The sequence below is a fragment of the Oncorhynchus keta genome, chromosome 22, assembly GCF_023373465.1.
Source record: "Oncorhynchus keta strain PuntledgeMale-10-30-2019 chromosome 22, Oket_V2, whole genome shotgun sequence".
NCBI classification, from domain to species: Eukaryota; Metazoa; Chordata; class Actinopteri; order Salmoniformes; family Salmonidae; genus Oncorhynchus; species Oncorhynchus keta.
This window is the reverse complement of record NC_068442.1, coordinates 14,749,411-14,776,679: the sequence shown is the minus strand read 5'-3', so window position 1 is coordinate 14,776,679 and position 27,269 is coordinate 14,749,411. Positions and strand designations below refer to the sequence as shown.

General features: G+C 51.2%; 1 protein-coding gene across 2 annotated transcripts in view; it reads right to left on the bottom strand.

Annotated features, from left to right (window-relative positions):
• The window catches only part of LOC118401101 (inositol 1,4,5-trisphosphate receptor type 2-like), a 159,814-nt gene that overhangs the window by 67,014 nt on the left and 65,531 nt on the right, over positions 1–27,269 (bottom strand). The gene's annotated exons all lie outside the window — the stretch shown is intronic.

The window sequence follows — 27,269 nt, the reverse complement described above, 5'->3', positions numbered from 1 at the left end:
ACACACACACACACACACACACACACACACACACACACACACACACACACACACACACACACAACAGAGAAAAACAAAATTCCCCAAACGGCAGGGTTCACTCAGGTAACATTGTTTATGCTTCCCATCAACACTGAGACCCAGAAGAAAAACACATTTTCCATGCATTCTGTTTCAATCACGACAAAGGTTGCATCTCAAAATGACACCGGTTTACCAGGGCCCATAAGGAACTCCGGGACACAGTCATACATATTCAGTCTTATCGGTTTTATTAATTGAAACTTTTGCAAAAGATATAGAATTATAATACCATATAGACCATATTAATTGTGTCCATGAGGGTACAGTCCAATTGTCGTGGTCCGAGGGGCCTTGGCCATTCTCGTAATTCTATTTCTATGGCTTTTACATCCGGTGAGATGAGATGTCACCTGTAGTTGGCCTTTTCACGTTACACAACTCTGTGGTACATCCAACACATATCCAATACACTGTGGCTATATGGTGCCAATACTCAGTTGATGGGGTCATATAATAAAGACAACGTCACGAGGGAGATCGTTACATTAGCAACATGAATTGATGGATTTGTCAAAGTTACATTTTGAGAAGAAGCGACTCCTTCCACAGAGACCGAGAAAGCAAGAGACAGAGAGAGACCGACTGATCGAGACACCGACCGAGAGACAGCGAGAGAGACCGACCGTCAGCGAGAGAGACTGACCGAGAGACCGACCAAGAAAAAGAGAGAGACCGACTGACCGAGACACCGACTGAGAGACGGCGAGAGAGACCGACAGTCAGCGAGAGACTGACCGAGAGAGACCGACCGAGAAAAAGAGAGAACCGACCGAGAGAAAGAGACCGACAGAGAAAGAGAGAGAGAGACCGACCGAGCGAGAGAGACCGGCCGAGCGAGACCGACCGAGGGAGAGAGACCGACCGAGGGAGAGAGACCGACTGACCGAGAGAAAGAGACCGACTGAGCGAGACCGACCGAGCGAGAGAGACAGACCGACCGAGACAGACCGAGAGAGACCGACCGAGAGAAAGAGAGACCGATCAAGAGAGAGACCGACCGAGAGAGACCAACCGACCGAGACCGACCCGAGAGACAGAGAGAGAAAGGCCGACAGAGAGACCGACCGAGAGAGACCGACCGAACGAGACCGACCAGAGAGACAGAGACCAAGAGAGAAAGGCCAACAGAGAGGAAGAGGGGGAAGAAGGAAACTGGAGCAGAGCTGAATACGGTATACTAGCTACTGATCCTGTGTTTCCTGTGGGAGAATGTGTTACATAATGCCTAGTGGTTGCTGGCTTGGAAATGGCAAGGGAAGGCAAACACTAGCGACCTTCGCCCTCCCTAGAGAGAGCCACTGATATAACCACCCCCTCTCTCTCTTATTGCGCAATACAGCATGTGTGTGACTGAGGTATAAACCAGTCCTGCAGGTAGAAAACTTGTAAGCTCCAGAGGCTCCCTTTTCTTACCAACAATATGTATTGTGTAAGAGCACAGCAAATAAGGCATTAATGGAGAGAGGGATTGATGTAGGGAGCGAGCGAGCGATGAACGGACACATAGAAACCACCACAGAGACGCGTCATGACAAATGACAGATCCTTTCTTGCATGTGATATCACAGACGGGAAAACAGACATAGTGCACACCAAACACACAAAAGGATCCACTGGAGGAGTTCCAAATCAAATTTGAACTGAAGCCCTTTAAATAAGTACACTGAGGAGAGGCACGGAGAGAAAAGGAGCCGCATTCTGGTGGAGGGAGCACGTGCAGCTGATGTTCCCCGTCTCAGTAAACACTAACTCATCTGCAGTCAGCAGAGACAGCAGTCTGCCTGCACCGTCTGGCGAAGAGCTGAGCCCTCACACACACAGGCTTGTGCACTAGTGCAGGCATGCACACGCACGCACCCATGAGCACACAGGCTCACACACACACACACACACACACACAGCAGGTGATGATTCAGTGAGCCAACTCGGCTCATTCCCACTTAATCAGACATATATACTCCAAGCTATCCTTTACAGTAACTCAACAGCAATGAGTTTATTTTTTATTGATCGATTCCCCTTCTAAAAAAGGAGATGTCGGTCTCTTGCCACTCTTCTCACATCCTAAAAAAGTGGGATAGTGCAGCCAGGCTCCCCATGTCTCTTCCCCTAGCTGCCTCCCCCTCGGATGATGTGGTCTGCTGGCCATCTCTGCAGAGGGAGGAGGAGAGACCCTGTGAAAGAGAGAGAGCGAAAGAGTTGTGCCAGCCTGACTTATTGTTCTGCTGCTGCATGTAGTCATAAAAAAATCCAGTCAGGTGATGTGAGGACAGAGGGAGCGAGGTAGGGCAAGGGTTCAAAAGAGGGAGAGCGGGTGAGCGGGCGAGCAAGCGAGGGAGGGAGAGCGAGGGTTCGAAAGAGGGCGGCCGAGCGAGTGCGGGATCAGGAGCGAGAGAGAGGGAGCACGAGAGCGAGATCGGGAGCGAGAGAGGGGGGAGCGAGAGAAAGGGAGCGATGGCGGATCGGGAGCAAGAGAGGGGGCAGCGAGAGAAAGGGAGAGAGAGAGGGGGAGGCATCGGGATCGAGAGAGAGGGGGAGGCATCGGGATCGAGAGAGAGGGGGAGGCATCGGGATCGAGAGAGGGAGGCATCGGGATCGAGAGAGATCGAGAGAGAGAGGCATCGGGATCGAGAGAGAGAGGCATCGGGATCGAGAGAGAGAGAGAGAGAGAGAGAGAGAGCATCGGGATCGAGAGAGAGAGGCATCGATCGAGAGAGAGAGAGAGAGAGAGGAGAGAGAGAGAGAGAGAGAGAGAGAGAGGAGAGAGAGCGAGGAGAGAGAGCGAGGGAGAGAGAGCGAGGAGAGAGAGCGAGGGGGAGAGCGAGGGAGAGAGGCGAGAGAGAGAGAGCGAGGAGAGAGAGAGCGAGAGGAGGGAGAGAGAGGAGAGAGCGAGGGAGAGAGAGAGCGAGGGAGAGAGAGAGAGCGAGCGAGGGAGAGAGAGAGAGCGAGGAGAGAGAGAGAGAGAGGGAGAGAGAGAGCCTTGAGGAGAGAGAGAGAGAGAAGGGAGAGAGAGAGAGAGCGCGAGGGAGAGAGAGAGAGCGAGGGAGCGAGAGAGAGAGAGCGCGAGGGAGAGAGAGAGAGCGAGCGAGGGAGAGCGAGAGAGAGAGAGAGAGAGAGAGAGAGAGAGAGCGAGGGAGAGAGCGAGGGAGAGAGAGAGAGAGAGAGCGAGGGAGAGAGAGAGAGAGAGAGAGAGCGAGGGAGAGAGAGAGCGAGGCGAGAGCGGAGAGCGAGCGAAGCAGGGAGAGAGAGCGAGCGAGGGAGAGAGAGAGAGCGAGGGAGAGAGAGCGAGCGAGAGAGAGAGAGCGAGCGAGAGAGCGAGCGAGCGAGAGAGAGAGAGCGAGCGAGAGACAGCGAGCGAGGAGAGACAGCGAGCGAGGAGAGACAGCGAGAGCGAGCGCGAGCGAGGGAGCTGAGCGAGGAGAGAGAGCGAGCGAGCGAGAGCGGAGAGCTTAGAGAGAGCGAGCGAGGGAGAGAGCGAGGGAGAGGAGAGGGAGAGAGAGCGAGGAGAGAGAGAGAGAGAGAGAGAGAGAGAGAGAGCGAGGGAGAGAGAGCGAGCGAGGGAGAGAGAGCGAGCGAGAGCGAGGGAGAGAGAGCGAGCGAGGGAGAGCGAGCGAGCGAGGGAGAGAGAGCGAGCGAGAGAGAGCGAGCGAGCGAGAGCGAGCGAGGGAGAGAGAGAGCGAGCGAGCGAGGGAGAGAGAGAGCGAGGGAGAGAGAGAGCGAGCGAGCGAGGGAGAGAGAGAGCGAGCGAGCGAGAGCGAGGGAGAGAGAGCGAGCGAGAGCGAGGGAGAGAGAGCGAGCGAGGGAGAGCGAGCGAGGGAGAGCGAGCGAGGGAGAGAGCGAGGGAGAGAGAGCGAGCGAGAGAGAGCGAGCGAGAGAGAGCGAGCGAGAGAGAGCGAGCGAGAGAGAGCGAGCGAGCGAGCGAGGGAGAGAGAGAGAGCGAGCGAGGGAGAGAGAGAGAGCGAGCGAGCGAGGGAGAGAGAGCGAGGGAGAGAGAGCGAGGGAGAGAGAGCGAGGGAGAGCGAGCGAGGGAGAGAGAGCGAGGGAGAGAGAGCGAGCGAGCGAGAGCGAGCGAGGGAGAGCGAGCGAGGGAGAGAGAGCGAGGGAGAGAGCGAGGGAGAGAGCGAGGTAGAGCGAGCGAGGAAGAGCGAGCGAGGGAGCGAGCGAGGTGGGAGCGAGCGAGGGGAGCGAGCGAGGTGGGAGGGCGAGGTGGAGCGAGGAGGGAGCGAGCGAGGGGAGGGGGCGAGGAGGGGGAGAGGGAGGGGGCGAGGGGGAGAGCGAGCGAGGGGAGAGCGAGAGCGAGGGGGAGAGCGAGAGCGAGGGGAGAGAGCGAGAGCGAGGGGAGAGAGCGAGAGCGAGGGGGAGAGAGCGAGAGCGAGGGGAGAGAGCGAGAGCGAGGGGGAGAGAGCGAGAGCGAGGGGGAGAGAGCGCAGAGCGAGGGGAGAGAGAGCGAGAGCGAGGGGCGAGAGAGAGCGAGAGAGAGGGGAGAGAGCGAGAGCGAGGGAGAGAGAGAGAGAGCTGAGGGAGAGAGAGAGAGAGCGAGGAGAGAGAGAGAGAGCGAGAGGAGAGGAGAGAGAGCGAGGGAGAGAGAGAGAGAGAGAGCGAGGGGAGAGAGAGAGAGAGCGAGGGAGAGAGAGAGAGAGCGAGGGAGAGAGAGAGAGAGCGAGAGGGAGAGAGAGAGAGAGCGAGGAGGAGAGAGAGAGAGAGAGCGAGGGAGAGAGAGAGAGAGCCGAGGGAGAGAGGGAGAGCGAGAGAGAGAGAGAGAGAGAGCGAGAGAGAGCGAGGAGAGAGAGAGAGAGAGAGAGAGAGAGAGAGAGAGAGAGAGAGAGAGGGAGAGAGAGAGAGAGAGAGAGAGAGCGAGGGAGAGAGCGAGGGAGAGAGAGAGAGAGAGAGCGAGGGAGAGAGAGAGAGCGAGGGCGAGAGCGAGAGAGCGAGCGAGCGAGGGAGAGAGAGCGAGCGAGGGAGAGAGAGCGAGCGAGGGAGAGAGAGCGAGCGAGGGAGAGAGAGCGAGCGAGAGAGAGAGAGCGAGCGAGAGACAGCGAGCGAGGGAGAGACAGCGAGCGAGGGAGAGACAGCGAGCGAGCGAGCGAGAGCGAGCGAGGGAGAGAGCGAGCGAGCGAGAGCGAGGGAGAGCGAGCGCGAGCGAGGGAGAGAGAGCGAGAGGGAGAGAGAGCGAGGGAGAGAGCGAGGGGAGAGAGAGCGAGCGAGAGAGAGAGAGCGAGCGAGGAGAGAGAGCGAGCGAGGAGAGAGAGCGAGCGAGGGAGAGAGAGCGAGCGAGGGAGAGAGAGCGAGCGAGGGAGAGAGAGAGAGCGAGGGAGAGAGAGCGAGCGAGAGCGAGGGAGAGAGAGCGAGCGAGGGAGAGCGAGCGAGCGAGGGAGAGAGAGCGAGCGAGAGAGAGCGAGCGAGCGAGAGCGAGCGAGCGAGAGAGAGCGAGCGAGAGCGAGCGAGAGAGAGAGAGCGAGCGAGGGAGAGAGAGAGAGCGAGCGAGCGAGAGCGAGCGAGGAGAGAGAGAGAGAGAGCGAGCGAGGAGAGAGAGAGAGCGAGCGAGGGAGAGAGATGAGGAGAGCGAGCGAGCGAGGAGAGCGAGGAGAGGAGCGAGGGAGAGCGCGGGGAGAGAGCGAGGAGAGAGCGAGGGAGAGAGAGCGAGGGAGAGAGCGAGCGGGGAGAGCGAGCGAGGGAGAGAGCGAGGAGAGCGAGCGAGAGCCAGCGAGGGGAGAGCGAGGAGAGAGAGAGCGAGGGAGAGAGAGCGAGGGAGAGAGAGCGAGGGAGAGAGAGCGAGGAGAGAGAGCGAGGAGAGAGAGCGAGGGAGAGAGAGAGGGAGAGAGAGCGAGGAGAGAGAGCGAGGGAGAGAGAGCGAGGGAGAGAGAGCGAGCGAGCGAGAGGAGAGAGAGAGAGAGCGAGGAGAGCGAGGGAGAGAGAGCGAGCGAGGGAGAGCGAGCGAGGAGAGCGAGCGAGGAGAGAGCGCGGCGAGCGAGCGAGCGAGCGAGCGCGAGCGAGAGCGAGCGAGAGAAGAGGGGAGAGAGGAGCGAGAGAGGAGAGAGAGAGCGAGGAGAGAGCGAGGAGGGAGCGAGCGAGGGGAGAGCGAGGGGAGCGAGCGAGGGGAGCGAGCGAGGGGAGAGAGCGAGGGGAGGGGGCGAGGGGGAGAGCGAGGCGAGGGGGAGGCGAGAGCGAGGGGGAGAGCGAGAGAGAGGGGAGCGAGCGAGGGAGCGGGGGGAGAGCGAGGCGAGGGGAGAGAGCGAGGGGGAGAGGCGAGGGGGAGAGCGAGAGCGAGGAGGGCGAGAGCGAGGGGGAGAGAGCGAGGGGGAGAGAGCGAGAGCGAGGGGAGAGAGAGAGAGCGAGGGGGAGAGAGAGCGAGGGGAAGAGAGAGAGCGAGGGGGAGGGAGAGAGAGAGCGAGGGGAGGTAGAGCGGGGAGGTAGAGCGGGGGAGGTAGCAGGGGGAGGGGGAGGGGGGAGGAGCGAGGGGGGAGAGAGAGCGAGGGGGGAGAGAGAGAGCGGGGGAGAGAGAGCGGGGGGGAGAGAGAGAGCGAGGGGAGGGAGAGCGAGGGGGAGAGAGAGAGCGAGGGGGAGAGAGAGAGCGAGGGGAGAGAGAGAGCGAGGGGGGGAGAGAGAGAGCGGGGAGAGAGAGAGCGAGGGGGAGAGAGAGAGCGAGGGGGAGAGAGAGAGAGCGAGGGGGAGAGAGAGAGCGCGGGGGGAGAGAGCGAGGGGGAGAGAGGGGAGGGGGAGCGAGAGAGCGAGGGGGAGAGAGAGCGAGAGCCAGGGGAGCGAGAGAGAGAGGAGAGAGGCGAGAGGGAGAGCGAGAGGGGAGAGAGAGGGAGCGAGAGCGAGAGGAGAGAGAGAGCGAGAGAGAGGGGAGAGCGAGGGAGAGAGAGCGAGGGAGAGAGAGAGCGAGAGGAGAGAGAGAGCGAGGGAGAGAGAGAGAGAGCGAGAGAGAGAGAGAGCGAGGGAGAGGAGAGAGAGAGCGAGAGGAGAGAGAGAGAGCGAGGGAGAGAGAGAGAGAGCGAGGGAGAGAGAGAGAGCAGGAGAGAGAGAGAGCGAGGGAGAGAGAGAGCGAGGAGAGAGAGAGGGGGAGAGAGAGAGAGCGAGGGAGAGAGAGAGAGCGAGGGAGAGAGAGAGAGCGAGGGAGAGAGAGAGAGAGAGGAGAGGGAGAGAGCGAGGGAGAGAGGGAGCGAGAGAGAGAGAGAGCGAGGAGAGAGAGAGAGAGAGAGCGAGGAGAGAGCGAGGGGAGAGAGAGAGAGCGAGGGGGGAGAGAGAGAGAGCGAGGGGGAGGGAGAGAGAGGGAGGAGGAGAGAGAGAGAGCGAGGGAGAGAGAGAGCGAGCGAGGGAGAGAGCGAGGGAGAGAGAGAGCAAGGAGAGAGAGAGAGCGAGGGGGAGGAGAGAGAGAGAGAGGGGAGAGAGAGAGAGAGCGAGGGAGAGAGAGAGAGCGAGGGAGAGAGAGAGGGAGAGGAGAGAGAGCGAGGGAGAGAGAGAGAGAGCGAGGGAGAGAGAGAGAGCGAGGGAGAGAGAGAGAGCGAGGGAGAGAGAGAGAGCGAGGGAGAGAGAGAGAGCGAGGGAGAGAGAGAGAGCGAGGGAGAGAGAGAGAGAGCGAGGGAGAGAGAGAGAGCGAGGGAGAGAGAGAGAGCGAGGGAGAGAGAGAGAGCGAGGGAGAGAGCGAGGAGAGAGCGAGGGGAGGGAGAGAGAGAGAGCGAGGGGAGGGAGAGAGAGAGAGCGAGGGGGAGGGAGAGAGAGAGAGAGCGAGGGGGAGGGAGAGAGAGAGAGAGGGGAGGGAGAGAGAGAGAGAGCGAGGGGAGGGAGAGAGAGAGAGCGAGGGGAGGGAGAGAGGAGAGAGCGAGGGGAGGGAGAGAGAGAGAGCGAGGGGGAGGGAGAGAGAGAGAGCGGGGGAGGGAGAGAGAGAGAGAGCGAGGGGGAGGGAGAGAGAGAGCGAGGGGGAGAGAGAGAGAGCGCAGAGAGAGGGGAGAGAGAGAGAGGGGAGGGGGAGAGAGAGAGCGAGGGGGGGAGAGAGAGAGAGAGCGAGGGGGAGAGAGAGAGAGAGCGAGGGGGAGAGAGAGAGAGCGAGGGGGAGAGAGAGAGGAGGGAGAGAGAGAGAGCGAGGGGGAGAGAGAGAGAGAGCGAGGGGGAGAGAGAGAGAGAGCGAGGGGGAGAGAGAGAGAGAGCGAGGGGGAGAGAGAGAGAGAGCGAGGGGGAGAGAGAGAGAGAGCGAGGGGGAGAGAGAGAGAGCGAGGGGGAGAGAGAGAGAGAGGGGGAGAGAGAGAGAGAGCGAGGGGGAGAGAGAGAGAGCGAGGGAGAGAGAGAGAGCGAGGGGGAGAGAGAGAGACAGGGGGAGAGAGAGAGAGCGAGGGAGAGAGAGAGAGCGTAGGGGAGGGAGAGAGAGAGAGAGAGCGAGGGGAGAGAGAGAGAGAGCGAGGGTGAGAGAGAGAGAGAGAGCGAGGGGGAGGGAGAGAGAGAGCGAGGGGGAGGGAGAGAGAGCGCGAGGGGGAGGGAGAGAGAGCGCGAGGGGGAGGGAGAGAGAGCGCGAGGGGGAGGGAGAGAGAGCGCGAGGGGGAGGGAGAGAGAGAGCGAGGGGGAGAGAGAGCGCGAGGGGGAGAGAGAGCGCGAGGGGGAGAGAGAGCGCGGGAGGGGGAGAGAGAGCGGGGGGGAGAGAGAGCGCGAGGGGGAGAGGAGAGCGAGAGGGGGAGAGAGAGCGAGAGGGGGAGAGAGAGCGCGGGGGAGAGAGAGCGCGAGGGGAGAGAGAGCGAGGGGGAGAGAGAGCCGCGAGGGGAGAGAGAGCGCGCGAGGGGGAGAGAGAGCGCGCGAGGGGGAGAGAGAGCGCGCGAGGGGGAGAGAGAGAGCGCGAGGGGGAGAGAGAGCGCGCGAGGGGGAGAGAGAGAGAGCGCGGAGGGGGAGAGAGAGCGCGAGGGAGAGAGAGAGAGCGCGAGGGGGAGAGAGAGAGAGCGCGAGGGGGAGAGAGAGAGCGCGAGGGGGAGAGAGAGAGAGCGCGAGGGGGAGAGAGAGAGCGCGAGGGGAGAGAGAGAGAGCGCGAGGGGGGAGAGAGAGAGAGCGAGGGGGAGAGAGAGAGCGCGAGGGGGGAGAGAGAGAGAGCGCGAGGGGGAGAGAGAGAGAGAGGGGGAGAGAGAGAGCGCGAGGGGGAGAGAGAGAGCGCGAGGGGGAGAGAGAGAGCGAGGGGGAGAGAGAGAGCGAGGGGGAGAGAGAGAGAGCGCGAGGGGGAGAGAGAGAGCGGGAGAGAGAGAGCGAGGGGGGAGGGAGAGCGAGGGGAGAGAGAGCGAGGGGGAGAGAGAGCGAGGGGGAGAGAGAGCGAGGGGAGAGAGAGAGCGCGGAGCGAGAGAGAGCGAGCGAGGTAGAGCGAGAGAGCGAGGTAGAGCGAGGTAGAGCGAGCGAGGTAGAGCGAGGGGGAGCGAGCGAGGGGGAGCGAGCGAGGGGGAGCGAGCGAGGGGAGCGAGCGAGGGGGAGGTAGAGCGAGCGAGGGGAGGTAGAGCGAGCGAGGGGGAGGTAGAGCGAGCGAGGGGAGGTAGAGCCGCGAGGGGGAGGGTAGAGCGAGCGAGGGGGAGGTAGAGGGAGCGGGGAGGTAGGCGAGGGGGAGAGAGAGAGCAGAGGGGGAGAGAGAGAGAGCGAGGGGGAGAGAGAGAGAGCGAGGGGAGAGAGAGAGAGAGAGCGAGGGGGAGAGAGAGAGAGCGAGGGGGAGGGGAGAGAGAGAGAGCTGAGGGGGAGGAGAGAGAGCGAGGGGAGAGAGAGAGAGAGCGAGGGGAGAGAGAGAGAGCGAGGGGGAGAGAGAGAGCGAGGGGGAGAGAGAGAGAGAGAGAGAGCGAGGGGGGGAGAGAGAGAGAGAGAGAGCGAGGGGGGAGGGAGAGAGAGAGAGAGAGCGAGGGGGGAGGGAGAGAGAGAGAGAGAGGGCGAGAGGGAGAGAGAGAGAGAGAGAGGAGAGGAGAGAGCGAGGGGAGGGAGAGAGAGAGAGCGAGGGGAGGGAGAGAGAGAGAGCGAGGGGGAGGGAGAGAGAGAGAGAGAGCGAGGGGGAGGGAGAGAGAGAGAGAGAGCGAGGGGGAGGGAGAGAGAGAGAGAGAGCGAGGGGAGGAGAGAGAGAGAGAGAGCGAGGGGGAGGAGAGAGAGAGAGAGAGAGCGAGGGGAGAGAGAGAGAGGGAGAGAGAGAGGGGGGAGAGGGAGAGAGAGAGCGAGGGGGAGGGAGAGAGAGAGAGCGAGGGGGCGAGGGGAGAGAGAGCGAGGAGAGAGAGAGAGAGCGAGGGGGAGAGAGAGAGAGAGAGAGAGCGAGGGGAGAGAGAGAGAGAGAGAGAGAGAGAGAGGGAGAGAGAGAGAGAGGAGAGAGAGAGAGCGGGGGAGAGAGAGAGAGAGAGAGAGAGAGAGAGGGAGGGAGAGAGAGAGAGAGAGAGAGAGAGAGAGAGAGAGAGAGAGAGAGAGAGAGAGAGAGAGCGAGGGGAGGGGAGAGAGAGAGCGAGGGGGAGAGAGAGCGAGGGGAGAGAGAGGGGAGGGAGAGAGAGCGAGGGGGGGAGAGAGAGAGCGAGGGGGAGAGAGAGAGCGAGGGGAGGAGAGAGCTTCAGGGGGAGGGGAGGGAGGGGGAGAGAGCGAGGGGGGAGAGAGAGAGCGAGGGGGAGAGAGAGAGCGAGGGGGAGAGAGAGAGCGAGGGGAGAGAGAGAGCGAGGGGGAGAGAGAGAGCGCAGGGGAGGAGCGAGGGAGAGAGCGAGGGGGGAGAGAGAGAGCGAGGGGGGAGAGAGGCGAGGGGAGAGAGAGAGCGAGGGGGAGAGAGAGAGCGAGGGGAGAGAGAGAGAGCGAGGGAGGAGAGATAGAGGGGAGAGCGAGGGGGGGAGAGAGAGCGAGGGGGAGAGAGAGAGCGAGGGGAGAGGAGAAAGCGCAGGGGGAGAGAGAGAATAGCGAGGGGGAGAGAGAAAGCGAGGGGGAGAGAGAAAGCGAGGGGGAGAGAGAAAGCGAGGGGGAGAGAGAAAGCAGGGGGAGAGAGAGAAAGCGAGGGGGGAGAGAAAGCGAGGGGGAGAGAAAGCGGGGGGGAGAGAAAGCAAGGGGGAGAGAAAGCGAGGGGGAGAGAAAGCGAGGGGGAGAGAAAGCGAGGGGGAGAGAAAGCGAGGGGGAGAGAAAGCGAGGGAGAGAGAAAGCGAGGGAGAGAGAGCGAGGGAGGGAGCCCTTTTGTGAGGAAGAACATTCTGATTTGGTGGGCCTGGCTCCTCAGGGAGTGGGACTGTGCCCTCCCAGGACCACTTATGGCTCCACCCCTGCCCAGTCACTTGAACTCCAAAGATTAGGGCCGAATTCATTAATTTCAATGAATTGATTTCCTGAACTGTAACTCAGTAAAAAAAAATGAAATCGTTGCATGTTGCGTTTATATTTTTGTTCACTATAGATAAGCACTCCTACTATGAGATACTTCATGAATATGGACCCAACTAATATAAAATCCATTTAGTTGATTACATCCTAATGAATACGATTTCATGGGGGAATCTGATAGTGGAGTGGGAACAACAGTCTAGCATTACACTAGAATACAATGTTCCCACCTGTGAACCTCCCATGGCTGAGCAGAAGTAGAGACTGGAAGCAGGGTGGATCTAATGAACTATGGTTGGAGGGAAGTCTGTGTGTAACTAGCCCTATGGTGTACTGTATCATAGCACTATTCAACAGGTTACTAAAGCATAGGCTATCAACACAATACAACCATGAAAAACACTGAAACGAAAAGCAGATCAGAGAACGTTCGACAGAGCATTATCTCCCATGCTCGATTTCTTAAGTCTTAGATCAGAGGAAGTTTAAAAAACTAAAATCCAATTCAACTTACTGTAGACCTATATGTACATGCATATGAAATTGGTAAGATGAATGTGATCTATCACTGATCTATCACATTAACCAGCAGCATACCACCCTGCATCCCACTGCTGGCTTGCTTCTGAAGCTAAGTAGGGTGGCTTCTGGTAGGTCCCTGGATGGGAGACCAGATGCTGCTTGAAGTGGTGTTGGAAGACTTCCTCTGGTATTAAAAAAGATCCCAGGGCAGTGATTGGGGACATTGCCCTGGTTAGGGTTCTGTCTTTCAGATGGGACGTTAAACAGGTGTCCTGTGGTCACTAAAGATCCCATGGAACTTATTGTAAGAGTAACCCCTGGTGTACTGGCTAAATTCCCAATCTGGCGCTCATAGCATCATGACCACCTAACCATCCCCATCTTACAACTGGCTCATTCCTCTCCCCTGTAACTATTCCCCAGGTTGTTGCTGAGAATGTGTTCAGTCAACTTTTCTGGTAAAATAAGGGTTAAAAAAAACATTTCATGTCTGTTATTTTCTGGGCAGTGAAAGAGTTAACAGCCACTCTCTCAGCCCAAACCCAGACAGACACAAGAGAGAGCATCACCTAGTTGTGAGACGCTTCTTTTCAAAGGAAGGGAAAATGATTACATGGGAGAAAAATCGGCGCACCTAAAATCTCTTCATGTCATCTAAGCATGAACACTACAGCAATGCTATAGCAGCTGTTCCCTCTTTTCTTTCCGTCTCGCTCTCCCTCAGTGTACCCTACCTGCACCTCTTTCAATAGCTGCAGTCCTACAGCGCTCCTCCACTCCCTACACATGGCAGATGACTCGCCCCCACTCTCACCCCCACCGTTTTCTGGTAAACAACCCCACCACACACACACTTTTCCTTGCTTTTCCTCAAACCCCATTGCCATGCTCCTCTAGCACCGTTTTAAATGCTTCCTCCTGTAAAGAGGTGCAGTAGCAAAACAACTTAACAGCTGCATGTGAGAGAAATTGGTGAAATTGGTGATTTTCAGGCAAATAGAAGACAAATAGCAGGATGACCACATAAACAAGCATTCCTCCAATGCCTGACCCTTTGCCGGCGGGTTCTCTTTGGAAGTGGCGCATGTGATTTGCTAACATTGTTAGATGGGTTCCTGGCACAGCGGTCTGTTTTTGTCAGGAAGACTGTGCCATGTCCAGAGGTCATATGGCAGGACACCAAGCAGCAAGGCTTGTTTGCCTCTCATGAAACACATCTATTGATATAAAAATAAATCACATGCTTGGGGCTGTTATGGTGACCGTATTACCACCAAATAATAAGTCATGACCGTAGTCAAATTCCAGGTGACCGTTTAGTCAGAGCATCAGGCTTCTCTAGGCTCTGATGCTGCTGATGGTCATTAGTAGCCTACCAAACTTGCTATCTGTCTGGTACTCAGCACTCTATTGTCCCTCTAATCACTCTAATGCAAATGTAATGGAAAATCTAATCAAACACTTCATGAGAGCCCATGAGCTCATGTTGCGCAACATTTCTATAGGCTGTGCAATTGCGCGAGAAAACAGAGTGGTGGCCTTTATAAAAGAGGAGGATCCCATCAGTTTTCTATCGGCTTGGCCTACTATATTTATTTATCAACTTTCCTAATATTAAGCACATTGCTTCTATTTACAGCAGGTGTATAGTCTACCTGGCTGGCATGAAAATAAACCACAGTAAAAGCATCTTCCATTCGCTGTTTAAGTGCAAAGAGGACATGTATTTTCCACTGCTCCTGTTCCGACAGGTGTATGATAATGGTCCGTTCTCAATCAAAACTCATTTCACGCGTATATTATTTACTATATAATTAATACAGCTTGGAAACGCCTAATTACAGTGATAAACGGTCATGTGGAATTTGACTGACAGTTGTGGTGGTAATATGGTCACCGCCCTAATGACGCCCTGTTTCTTTGTTAACCCCTCAACACAGAATAGCCACATGTGCTCACACCCTCTGAAATCATTTGGAGAAAATATCCTTTCTATTTTATTCAGCTTTGTTCAATTGTATTCTTCATACTATAAAATAATGCCACGGAATTGTAAACAAATTGTGTCTGCTAAATGAACTAGTGTATCCCTCAGCCATATGGCATAGCCAGATCAAGGATTAACAATGTCTGAATATACTATCCTGTTCTTCTGAAATAGACTACATTTCCTTCCTATCATGTTTCTTTAGACCAGTCTAAAATAAAGAATGGATTTATTGTGAAGGTGGGGGCTATTTTACATGGATTTACGAGACTTTTAAAGATGTAGAGGTTCCAAAGGTCAGCATCAGTGGCTGTTGGAGTCCAAATGTGCACTTCACATTTTCATGTCATATAGTGTCAACATTTATGATCACTAAGTTGGACGTACAGTTACAAGATGACATGGCGTCTGTTCTGAACAGAATGAGTCTGTTTGCCATTTGTGAAGTATGCATCTGAATGCAATTATGATTCCTTTTTATTTTACCTTTATTTAACTAGGCACGTCCATTAAGAACAAATTCTTATTTTCAATGACGGCCTAGGAACAGTAAGATAACTGCCTGTTCAGGGGCAGAACGACTGATTTGTACCTTGTCAGCTCGGGGGTTTGAACTTGCAACCTTCTGGTTACTAGTCCAACAATCTAACCACTAGGCTACCCTGCCGCCCCATGCACATTGAAAATTACAATCTGTTTCTTTGAATTTCCTTGTGAAAGCCTGACACTGTAAGGTCATATTTTAGAACTTACCTAGTCATGTTGGCGATAGAACAAGCTTTCAAATAATTCCCACCAGACCCAGATTGGGATTTATAATGGGACGTTTTTGGAAGGCGTAAACAACAGTAATTGTGTGATGGCAGGGATGTGTTCCAAACAAAACAACTACAAGTATGGTTGCACTTGTTCCTTAAAAGGCACAGCTCGGGAGCTCAGAAAAAGCACCTTAAAGTTGAAGACTCTTCTACGAGTTACAAAAGTGCATTGAAATGACCCCGGAACTGTGCACATTGGAGATGTGTTGGGCCACCAAAAGACACCAGTTAGTTCTCTCACTAGATTTTATCAACAAATACAGCAAAAAGTACAATAAAATGTTGAGGACACATAGAACCAGTGTAATGGATTTAGTCTCGTCAGGTGACTGGTTCTGTCCACAACGTTGGTCTAATAATTGCCAAAGATTTTCCAAGAACATTTAAGTCAAAACTGTCACTCAGCCACTCAGGAACATTCATAGTCTTCTTTGAAAACAATTGCAGTGTAGATTTGGCCTTGTGTTTTGGTTATTGTCCTGCTGAAAGGTGAATTCATCTCCCAGTGTCTGTGGAAAGCAGACAACCAGGTTTTCCTCTAGGATTTTGCCTGTGCTTAGATTAATTTGGTTTCTTTTTTAGAACTGAGAAACTCCACAGTCGTTAACCTTTACAAGCATAACCATAAAATGATGCAGCAACCACTATGTTTGAGAATATGGAGAGTGGTACTCAGTAATGTGTTGTATTGGATTTGCCCCAAACATAACACTTTGTATTCAGGACAAAACGTGAATTGCTTTAACACGTTTTTTTGCAGTATTACTTTTGTGCCTTGTTACAAACAGGATGCATGTTTTGGAATAATTGTATTCTGTACAGGCTTCCTTCTTTTTACTCTTGTCAATTATGTTAGTATTGTGGAGTAACTACAATCCCTCAGTTTTCTCCTATCACAGCCATTAAACTATGTAACTCTTTTAAGTCCCCACATTGACTGTACGAACATACCCCAACCAGAAGCCATGGATTACAGGCAACATCCACACTGACCTAAAGGGCAGAGCTGCCGCTTTCAAGGAGCAGGACTCTAACCTGGAAGCTTATAAGACATCCCACTATGCCCTCTGACAAACCATCAAACAGGCAAAGCGTCAATACAGGACTAAGATTGAATCATACTACACCGGTTCCCACGCTCGTTGGATGTGACAGGGCTTGCAAACTTCTACAGACTACAAAGGGAAGCACAGCCGCGAGCTGCCCAGTGACACAATCCTACCAGACAAGCTAAATTACTTCTATGCTCGCTTCGAGGCAAGTATCACTGAAACATTCATGAGAGCATCAGCTGTTCCGAACGGTTGTATGATTACGTTCTCCGCAGCCGATGTGAGTAAGACCTTTAAACAGGTCAACATTCACAAGGCTGCAGGGCCAGAGGTATTACCAGGACGTGTAATCTGAGCATGCGCTGACCAACTGGCAATTGTCTTCACTGACATTTTCAAACTCTCCATGTCCGAGTCTGTAATACCAACATGTTTTAAGCAGACCACCATTGTTCTTGTGCCCAAGAACACTAAGGTAACCTGCCTAAATGACTACCGACCCATAGCACTCACCATCAGAAACACAGATGACGCAGTCTCTATTGCACTCCACAATGCCCTTTCCCACCTGGACAAAAGGAACACATATGTGAGAATGCTATTCATTAATTACAGCTCAGCGTTAAACACCATAGTTCCCTCAAAGCTCATCACTAAGCTAAGGACCCTGGGACTAAACACTTCCCTCTGCAACTGGATACTGGACTTCCTGACGGGTCGCCCCCAAGTGGTAAGGGTAGGTAACAACATCCTCCACGCTGATCCTCATCACAGGGGCCCCTCAGGGGTGGGTGCTCAATCCCCTCCTGTACTCCCTGTTCACTCATGATTGCATGGCCAGGCACAAATCCAACACCATCATTACATTTTCTGGTGACAACAGTGGTAGGCCTGATCACCGACAACGACGAGCCAGTCTATAGGGAGGAGGTCAGAGACCTGGCATGTGGTGCCAGTACAACAACGTCTCCCTCAACGTGATCAAGACAAAGATGATTGTGGACTACAGGAAAAGGAGGACCAAGCACACCCCCATTCTCATAGATGGGGATGAAGTAGAGCAGGTTGAGAGATTCAAGTTCCTTAGTGTCCATATCACCAACAAACTATCATGGTCCAAGCACACAAAGACAGGGCACAACATTTACATTACATTACATTTAAGTCATTTAGCAGATGCTCTTATCCAGAGCGACTTACAAATTGGTGCATTCACCTTATGACATCCAGTGGAACAGTCACTTTACAATAGTGCATCTAAATCTTAAAAGGGGGGTGAGAAGGATTGCTTATCCTATCCTAGGTATTCCTTAAAGAGGTGGGGTTTCAGGTGTCTCCAGAAGGTGGTGATTGACTCCACAACAAAACCTATTCCCCCTCAGGAGACTGAAAAGATTTGGCATGGGTCCTCAGATCCTCAAAAGGTTCTACAGGTGGACCATCGACACCATCCTGACTGGTTGCATCACCGCCTGGTATCAGCCGCTGACCGCAAGGCACTACAGAGGGTAGTGCGTACCCCCCCAGTACATCACTGGGGCCAAGCTTCCTGCCATCCAGTACCTCTATACGAAGCAGTGTCAGAGGAAGGCCCTAAAAATCGTCAAAGACTCCAACCACCCTAGTCATAGACTGTTCTCTCTGCTACCGCGTGGCAAGCGGTACCGGAGTGCCAAGTCGAGGTCCAAAAGCCTTCGAAACAGCTTCAACTCCCAAGCCATAAGACTACTGAACAGCTAATCAAATGGCTACCCAGACTGTTTGCTTTGGCCCCCACACCCCATACGCTGCTGCCATTCTCTGTTTATTATCGATGCATTGTCACTTTAACTCTACCTACATCTATTACCTCAATTACCTCGACTAACCTGTGCCCCCGCACATTTACTCTTTACCGGTTCCCCCTGTATATAGCCTCGCTATTGTTATTTTACTGCTGCTGTTTAATTATTTGTTATTTGTTACTTTTATTTCTTACTCTATTTTTTACTTAACATGTATTTTTCCCAAAACTGCATTGTTGGTTAAGGGCTTGTAAGTAAGCATTTCACTTTATGATCGACACCTGTTGTATTCGGCGCATGTGACGAATGCAATTTGATTTGATTGGCCTCAAGGTGAAATCCCTAAAACGTGGTTTACTTCCTCGCCCCCAACGGAGTTAGGAACGACGCCTGTATCTTTGTAGTGAATTGGTATATTGATGCACCATCCAAAGTGTAATTAATAACTTCACCAAGCTGAAAGTTATATTCAATGTCTGCTTTTTTCATTTGTACCCATCTACCAATAGCTGCCCTTCCTTGTTCGGCATTGGAAAACCTCCCTGGTCTGTGTGTTTGAAATTCACTCCTCAACTGAGGGACAAAGATGTTAAACACAGCGTATTATGTAACTTATTTAGGCTTGGCATAACAAAAGGAGTTGAATACCTAATGACTCAAGACATCTCAGCTTTTACATTTTAATTCATAATTCTAAAAATAAACGAATCCACTGACATGATGGGGTATTGTGTGCAGGCCAGTGACAAAAACACTAAATTTAATCCATTTGAAATTCAGGCTGTAACACAACAAAATGTGTGAAAAGTCCAGGGATGTGAATACTTTCTGAAGGCACTCTAAGCCAATTCCCACAAGTGTAAAGGGTTAACGAATAAGAGTACATGAACCTGATCCGACTGTAGATCAGCACTCCTACTCTGAGGGTACATATAAGGCCCGCTGAGTAACGGGAGAAACAGGTAAACACGTGCTAGTCCATCACCATGAAGACCACACACCTCCAGTCACATGACTGATAAAGCATTGAAGAGGAAGAGTAGGCGGAATAGGACGGCAGCCTAAACACACAAGTACACAAAACAAACCGACACAAAAGCCCAAACACTCATCTCTGATCCCCCTTGAAAGAAACATCTCAGTCCATCGCCTCTAGAAACCTCAAGAAAAATATGTAGCGTGAGTATAAGTATGTAGTTGATGTTAGGCTGCAGGTTTCATGATGGAACACTTGAGACCGCAGGACTAGTTTCAAGTTTTAAAGTGTATTTTACACATTGTCTGGATACAGACTAGGGGCAGTCAGGGGTTAAGGCCTGTCTGGTATCAGTGCGCTGAGCTCACGCTGGCCTGGTTGGCTGCATGTGAATGACAGGATGAGAGGATGAGTGCAGGGATGTAGCTAAGCCATATTCCACTCTCTCACACTGGGAAAACCCCACAGGATGAGCTGAGCCAGCGTGGGGCAGCGTACGTGTGGTGTGTGTGGGTGTGTGTGCGTGTGACTAGCTTAGCGGTGAGAGAGGCTGGTAATCTGTAAAGCTGCTTTGCCTAGGGTGGCTGGTGTGAAATTTGCCAAGAGTGACGGGGAGAGAGAGCAGGAGGGAAAGGAGGAGTGTGAGAGAGGGAGGGAAAGAGATAGGTTGTGAGAGAGATTACATAAGAAGCTTTTTACTTTCCTTTGTCAACAAACACAGGAGCCATGTTTACGCACACACAGGACACACATGAACACACGTGCATGCACACAGACACACGGGGGAACGTGAGATAATGTCCTGGTTGTCATAACCTAAAAACCGTAGTCTCACATTTATTGCCAATGGCCAGATTGCACAGCAGACAGGTGTTTTCCCTGGTTATGACTTCTGCCCCAGATTAGATACTGTGATATCGTTAAAATGGTATCTAAAGAGTAAGGCACCGGTACTATCATATAGTTCCTGCACTGCAGTACACAATTTGTGAACAATATATTCAGTAATATCCTAAATCCCAATTGTCAGTTTCACCTGACTACAAAACATTTAAACTAAATTGATTGACTGGCTGTAAATTATTTCTAAAATTACATGATATAATTCAATAGCATTATCGTCGCTACTACTCATCCCCGTACACAGAATTCACTACACTCCAATATGCCAAGCAACAGCAATCCTCCTTAGCCTACTGCAGATCCCTCAGTCAGTTCACTGTCTGCCCCTGCCACGACCCAGAGAGAGAGCGAGAGAGAGAGCGAGAGAGAGAGCGAGAGAGAGAGCGAGAGAGAGAGCGAGAGAGAGAGTGAGAGAGCGAGAGAGAGAGCGAGAGAGAGAGCGAGAGAGAGAGCGAGAGCGAGAGAGAGAGCGAGAGAGAGAGAGAGAGCGAGAGCGAGAGAGAGAGCGAGAGAGAGAGCGAGAGAGAGCGAGAGAGAGAGCGAGAGAGAGAGCGAGAGAGAGAGACCCAGAGAGAAAGAGAGCGATGAGAGAGATGAGAGACCCAGAGAGAAAGAGAGAGAGAGAGAGAGAGGAGAGAGACCCAGAGAGAGGAGAGAGACCCAGAGAGAGCGAGAGAGACCCAGAGAGAAGGAGAGAGAGAGGGAGAGCAAGAGAGAGAGAGAGCGAGAGAGAGCGAGAGAGACCCAGAGAGAAAGAGAAAGATGAGAGAGAGATCCAGAGAGAGATGAGAGAGAGACCCAGAGAGAGATGAGAGAGAGACCCAGAGAGAGATGAGAGAGAGACCCAGAGAGAGATGAGAGAGAGACCCAGAGAGAGAGAGAGAGAGAGGGGAGAGCAAGAGAGAGAGAGCGAGAGAGAGAGAGCGAGAGAGAGAGAGCAAGAGAGAGAGAGCAAGAGAGAGAGAGCGAGAGAGAGAGAGCGAGAGAGAGAGCGAGAGCGAGAGCGAGAGCGAGCGAAAGAGCAAGCGAGAGAAAGAGCGAGCGAGAGAAAGAGCGAGCGAGAGAAAGAGCGAGCGAGAGAAAGAGCGAGAGAAAGAAAGAGCGAGCGAGAGAAAGAGCGAGCGAGAGAAAGAGCGAGCGAGAGAAAGAGCGAGCGAGAGAAAGAGCGAGCGAGAGAAAGAGCGAGAGAAAGAGCGAGCGAGAGAGAGAGAGGAGAGAAATAATTGAGGCAAACAGCATTGTGATAGAAAGAGAGAGACAAAGCAAGGGAGGGAGAGGCTCACACTTGTTCGAGTGAGAGAGAAAGAGAGAGGGTGGGAACGTGACGGTCCGCGTGACGCTGGCTCAGACACTGCAGGCGGTTACGTAAGTGTACCCCCTGCCCCGTCTCCTCATGGACTGAGCAGACACCGCTCTCCTCCAATCCCTCACTCTGCAGCCGCGGCCCGCTTTTCTCCCCTCAGCTCACATGGCTCCTCACATGCTCCCTCCCCCTCTTACTCGTTCTCCCTCGCCTGCTCGTTCCCTCTCTCTCTCTCTGTGTCTCCCCCTCCCACTCACTGTGCCCCAGGGGAGCCACCAACCTCTGCTGTCGCTTTTCTCTTTCTCTCGCTCTTTCTATTTCCTCACTCACTTCTGTGGAGTGAGACAGCAGCTCCACGCTCAGGGCAACAGGGATATGACACACACACACACACAAAGAATGACAAATACACACTCAAACACAAGGACACACAAGCACATATCATTCTTAGGCTTTTTAAAACATGCCAACATGTTTTGGCACAATATGTAAATGTCAGTGCTGTTGACTGCATCATATACCCTGTGAATTCTATCATATCAGAGTACAACCTATTTGAGTATGATACCGATTGACATTTAGCAACAGGACATGATCTCAATACTTGTGCTATTCTTGAAAAGGCAGTGGCATATCAAGGCAGCGCTACTTCTACTGTACGTAAACTCTTCAACGTCTCATCTCCCTATCCTCCTCTACTAAGACCTGCAGCACATATGCTTCACTTTACCCTCCAGAGTTGATCATCAACCCTGGAACTTTGTCTAGTTTTCCAACAACCCTCCCCTCATATCACTCCCACCCTCCCTCCCCCTCCTCCTCCCCAATTCACAGGCCCATGGTGGAGAGAGAGAGAGATGAGATAAAGGAGAGAGAGGGAGGGAGGGAGAGAGAGAGAGGGCACCCACGCTCACTGCAGTATTGATTTGTTTGTTCAGCATTTGCCCCCCCCCTCTATCTCTCCAACCCTTTCTCCCTCACAGTGTGAGCTTGTCCTCGAGTGCCACCCTGCCTTATATAAAAGCATGTAAAGGCCCACAGACTACTGATGATGAGGAGTCTGGGCTCAGGGACCACAGAGAGAACGCGAGACGCAGAGAGAGCGCGAGACACAGAGAGAGCGCGAGACACAGAGAGAGCGCGAGACACAGAGAGAGCGCGAGACACAGAGAGAGCGCGAGACACAGAGAGAGCGCGAGACACAGAGAGAGCGCGAGACACAGAGAGAGCGCGAGACACAGAGAGAGCGCGAGACACAGAAAGAGCGCGAGACACAGAGAGAGCGCGAGACACAGAGAGAGCGCGAGACACAAAGAGCACGCGAGACACAGAGCCTACAGCACCGTGGGCATCTGAGTGCAGCCCACCCAGTCCATCATGACAGTACAATATGAACCAACCAATCTTCATCTTCATTTGCTTTCACTTGTAACTGCAGCCACATAGTGTGGTTGATACAACACGGTATATTCACATTGCTGCTACACTGGGGAAGTGGTTTATCCTTCTAAAAAAGGTAACGACTGCAACACCCAAAGATGAACACACAACCAAAGCCATTACAGGGACACTAAGTCTGTGACAATACATCCATTCATGAAAGTCTCAGTATACAGTATTTTGTATCCAGGACGTTGACATTGATTGCAGAGGGTACTGCGTACAGCCCAGTACACTGGGGGTGAGATCCCTGCCATCCAGGACCTCTATACCAGGCGCTGTCGGAGGAAGGCCAAAATAATTGTCAAAGCCCCAGCCCCCCTAAGTCATTGACTGTTCTCTCTGCTACTGCACAGCAAGTGGTACCGATGCACCAAGTCTGGAACCAACAGGACCGTGAACAGCTTCTACCACAAGACTGCTAAATAGTTAACCAAATAGCTACCCAGACTATGTGCATATACCCCGTTTTGCACCAACTCCTCTGATTCATCACATACGTTGCTGATACTATTCATTATCTATCCCTTTTCCTAGTCACCATACCCTACCTATATGTACAGTACAGGGATTTCACCACGAGGCCAATGGTGACTTTAAAACAGTTACATAGTTTAACGGCTGTGATAAGAGAAAACTGAGGATGGATCAACAACATTGTAGTTAGTCAACCTAATTGACAGAGTGAAAAGGAAGTTTACATTTTCCAAAACATGTGTCCTGTTTGTAACAAAGCACTAAAGTAATGTGGCAAAGCAATTCACTTTTTGTCTTGAATACAAAGTGTTAGGTTTGGGGCAAATCCCCCAAAATATATGACTGAGTACCACTCTCCATATTTTCAAGCAGAGTGGTGGCTGCATCATGTTATGGGTACGCTTGTAATCGTTAAAAAAATGAGAGGTTTTAGAGGATAAAAAAGAAACGGAATGGAGCTAGGCACAGGCAAAATCTTAGAGGAACATCTAGTTCAGTTTGCATTCGACCACACACTGGGAGACTAATTCACCTTTCAGCAGGACAATATCCTAAAACACAAGGCCAAATCTACACTGGAGTTGCTTACCAAGAAGACAGTGAATGTTCGAGTGGCCGAGTTACAGTTTTGACTTAAATCTGCTTGAAAATATATGGCAAGACCTGAAAATAGTTGTCTTGCAATGATCAATAACCAATTTGACAGAGCATGAAGAATTTTGAAAATAATAATGGGCCACTTTATACAATCCAGGTGTGCAGAGCTCTTAAGACTTACCCAGAAAGACTGCTGTAATTGCTGCCAAAGGTGATTGTAACATGTATTGACTCAGGGGTGTGAATACCTATGTAATCTAGATATTTTTCTGTATTTCATTTTCAATACATTTGCAAACATTTTTGAAAACATGTTTTCAATGTCATGGGATATCAATTTAATCCACGTTGAATTCAAACTGTAAAATGTGGAATAATTCAAGGGGTATGAATACTTTCTGAAGGCACTATAGTATTCATTTTCTATATCTGTGACCATATTGTCCAGGAGTTTCTAGTGGATAGACATATGGTTCAGGAGAAACTAATGAACTAATGAAAAAAAGCATCTAATCAACAATCACTATTTTCAATTAACTCTGCACCTCTTCCAACTCAACTATTTATTTTTTTCACAACTGCCACCAGTTTTGACTTTTGTTTTGTTTACATATCTATTTGACTAAGTGTGTAAATAAAAAAAAATATTTTTTTAGTATAATGTTTATATCTTTGTCATAAAACATGTTGTAAATGTTTTATTTGATTATTTTATATATTGTACATGTGATAAGCAATGTTCGGTGTAAATTTTGTGCGCGTCCGAGCACTTCTTCCAGGAGTGCTGCACAGAAGAAATGCCATGCTGCACAGAGACACAAGAGACTGAACTTCACAGAGTTCGCCCCATTAGTTTGCACTTTATGGATTTTTGTGTGATCAAATCAACATGATATCAGCCCCATTTCAATGCAACAAACCAAAACAAACCTAACTTTGCAAGATTGAGCGCAACGGAGTTTAATTCTATTGGCGGGTAGGCCACGAGCGGACTTTCCATCAACTGCAAGTAAATGCGCTTTTCAGATCAGTTCAGATTTTTTTTAACCTTTATTTAACTAGGCAAGTCAGTTATTAAGAACAAATTCTTATTTACAGAGACGGCCTACTCGTAAAGCCACCCCCCGGCCAAACCCTTCCCTAACCCAGATGACGCTGGGCCAATTGTTCGCCGCCCTATCGGACTCCTGATCATGGCCGGTTGTGATTGAACCCGGGTCTGTAGTGACAGCTTTTGTACTGCGATGCAGTGCCTTAGACCACTGCGCCACTTGGGAGCAGATCAGAGCGCAGAACCTTGCGTCTGCACATTTGTTGATATTCTTTGCTAGTTAGCGACTTACTAGCCCAGTCATAGATAAGTATAGGTCAGCAATGAGAAGTTACTGCCTCCTACAAGAGCACATATGTCAAACTGTCTTTGAAAAGCCAGTCAAGTAAAAGCTTATGTCTTAATTAAAGGGGCAGTGTGGTTTTCAGAGACTGGTTTATTTTCATATTCAAACCTATAGCCAGTGGGTTTATTTTCATATTCAAAGCTATAGCCAGAAGGTTTATTTTCATATTCAAAGCTATAGCCAGAAGGTTTATGTTCATATTCAAAGCTATAGCCAGAGGGTTTTTTGTTGATATTCAAAGCTATAGCCAGAGGGTTTATGTTCATATTCAAAGCTATAGCCAGAGGGTTTATTTTCATATTCAAAGCTATAGCCAGAAGGTTTATGTTCATATTCAAAGCTATAGCCAGAAGGTTTATGTTCATATTCAAAGCTATAGCCAGAAGGTTTATGTTCATATTCAAAGCTATAGCCAGAGGGTTTATGTTCATATTCAAAGCTATAGCCAGAGGGTTTATGTTCATATTCAAAGCTATAGCCAGAGGGTTTATGTTCATATTCAAAGCTATAGCCAGAGGGTTTATGTTCATATTCAAAGCTATAGCCAGAGGGTTTATGTTCATATTCAAAGCTATAGCCAGAGGGTTTATGTTCATATTCAAAGCTATAGCCAGAGGGGTAGCCTAGATTGTCTAACTATCTTTGGTAATAATAATAATAACATTTTATTATGTAAAGTGGTTTCTCGCATCAAAACACAATATAAGTAAAACAAATGTTTTAAGGTTAAGTTCTTCATCATGTAAAAACATTTTTTTAAAGTCTCAAGCAATGTAGGCCTGCTTTGAACACCACATATAGGCTAAAGTAGGCTATATCACAGAAAATAAAAGCTATTTCCATGCAAAAATATTATGGGATTTGCTCTCTAGACACGCCACCACACTCTAGGCACATGACATAATGTATACAATACCTCTGCAGTACAGTGTGTGTGTGTGTGTGTGTGTGTGTGTGTGTGTGTGTGTGTGTGTGTGTGTGCATTCCAGTAGAGGCTCCTCAGAGGAAGGGGAGGATACTAATCCTATGCAGTGAAAAATGTAAAAAAATAAGTTATCCTTTTTAGATAAAACTATTTGCTCCATTGGTTTCGTTGGTAGGCCTACATTATGCTCCAAAAGCCACAATAGCCTATTAGCTACCGTCTTAAACTGTAAGGATACAGGCCTCAGTGTTCACTGTAAACACACGCCGGAAGTTGCAAAAAATTCTCACAATGTTCAAGTTTCCACTCACAAGACCTAACATTTGCTCAGTACCCCAAAGAAGGGGGAGGGAACCGAAAGAATTACAAACACCTGTGACAATCTGAAATACCCAAAAAGGCCCCTAGATGTCATATTATAAAATCCCCCCCAAAAATGTGAACGTTACCAAAGTTTGGTTAAGTTTACTGATTAACTTAGAAAGTTTCCAGTAATATACCCTCCTCTTGTTGTCTTGTACATCCCTAAACACCCTGTATGTAACACACCCTTGTCATCATGTCCTGTACATCCCTAAACACCCTGTACGTAACACACCCTTGTCATCATGTCCTGTACATCCCTAAACACCCTGTATGTAACACACCCTTGTCATCATGTCTTGTACATCCCTAAACACCCTGTATGTAACACACCCTTGTCATCATGTCTTGTACACCCCTAAACACCCTGTATGTAACACACCCTTGTCATCATGTCTTGTACATCCCTAAACACCCTGTATGTAACACACCCTTGTCATCATGTCCTGTACATCCCTAAACACCCTGTATGTAACACACCCTTGTCATCATGTCTTGTACATCCCTAAACACCCTGTATGTAACACACCCTTGTCATCATGTCCTGTACATCCCTAAACACCCTGTATGTAACACACCCTTGTCATCATGTCCTGTACATCCCTAAACACCCTGTATGTAACACACCCTTGTCATCATGTCCTGTACATCCCTAAACACCCTGTATGTAACACACCCTTGTCATCATGTCTTGTACATCCCTAAACACCCTGTACGTAACACACCCTTGTCATCATGTCCTGTACATCCCTAAACACCCTGTATGTAACACACCCTTGTCATCATGTCCTGTACATCCCTAAACACCCTGTATGTAACACACCCTTGTCATCATGTCCTGTACATCCCTAAACACCCTGTATGTAACACACCCTTGTCATCATGTCTTGTACATCCCTAAACACCCTGTACATATCACACCCTTGTCATCATGTCCTGTACATCCCTAAACACCCTGTATGTAACACACCCTTGTCATCATGTCCTGTACATCCCTAAACACCCTGTATGTAACACACCCTTGTCATCATGTCCTGTACATCCCTAAACACCCTGTATGTAACACACCCTTGTCATCATGTCCTGTACATCCCTAAACACCCTGTACGTAACACACCCTTGTCATCATGTCCTGTACATCCCTAAACACCCTGTATGTAACACACCCTTGTCATCATGTCCTGTACATCCCTAAACACCCTGTATGTAACACACCCTTGTCATCATGTCCTGTACATCCCTAAACACCCTGTATGTAACACACCCTTGTCATCATGTCTTGTACATCCCTAAACACCCTGTATGTAACACACCCTTGTCATCATGTCCTGTACATCCCTAAACACCCTGTATGTAAC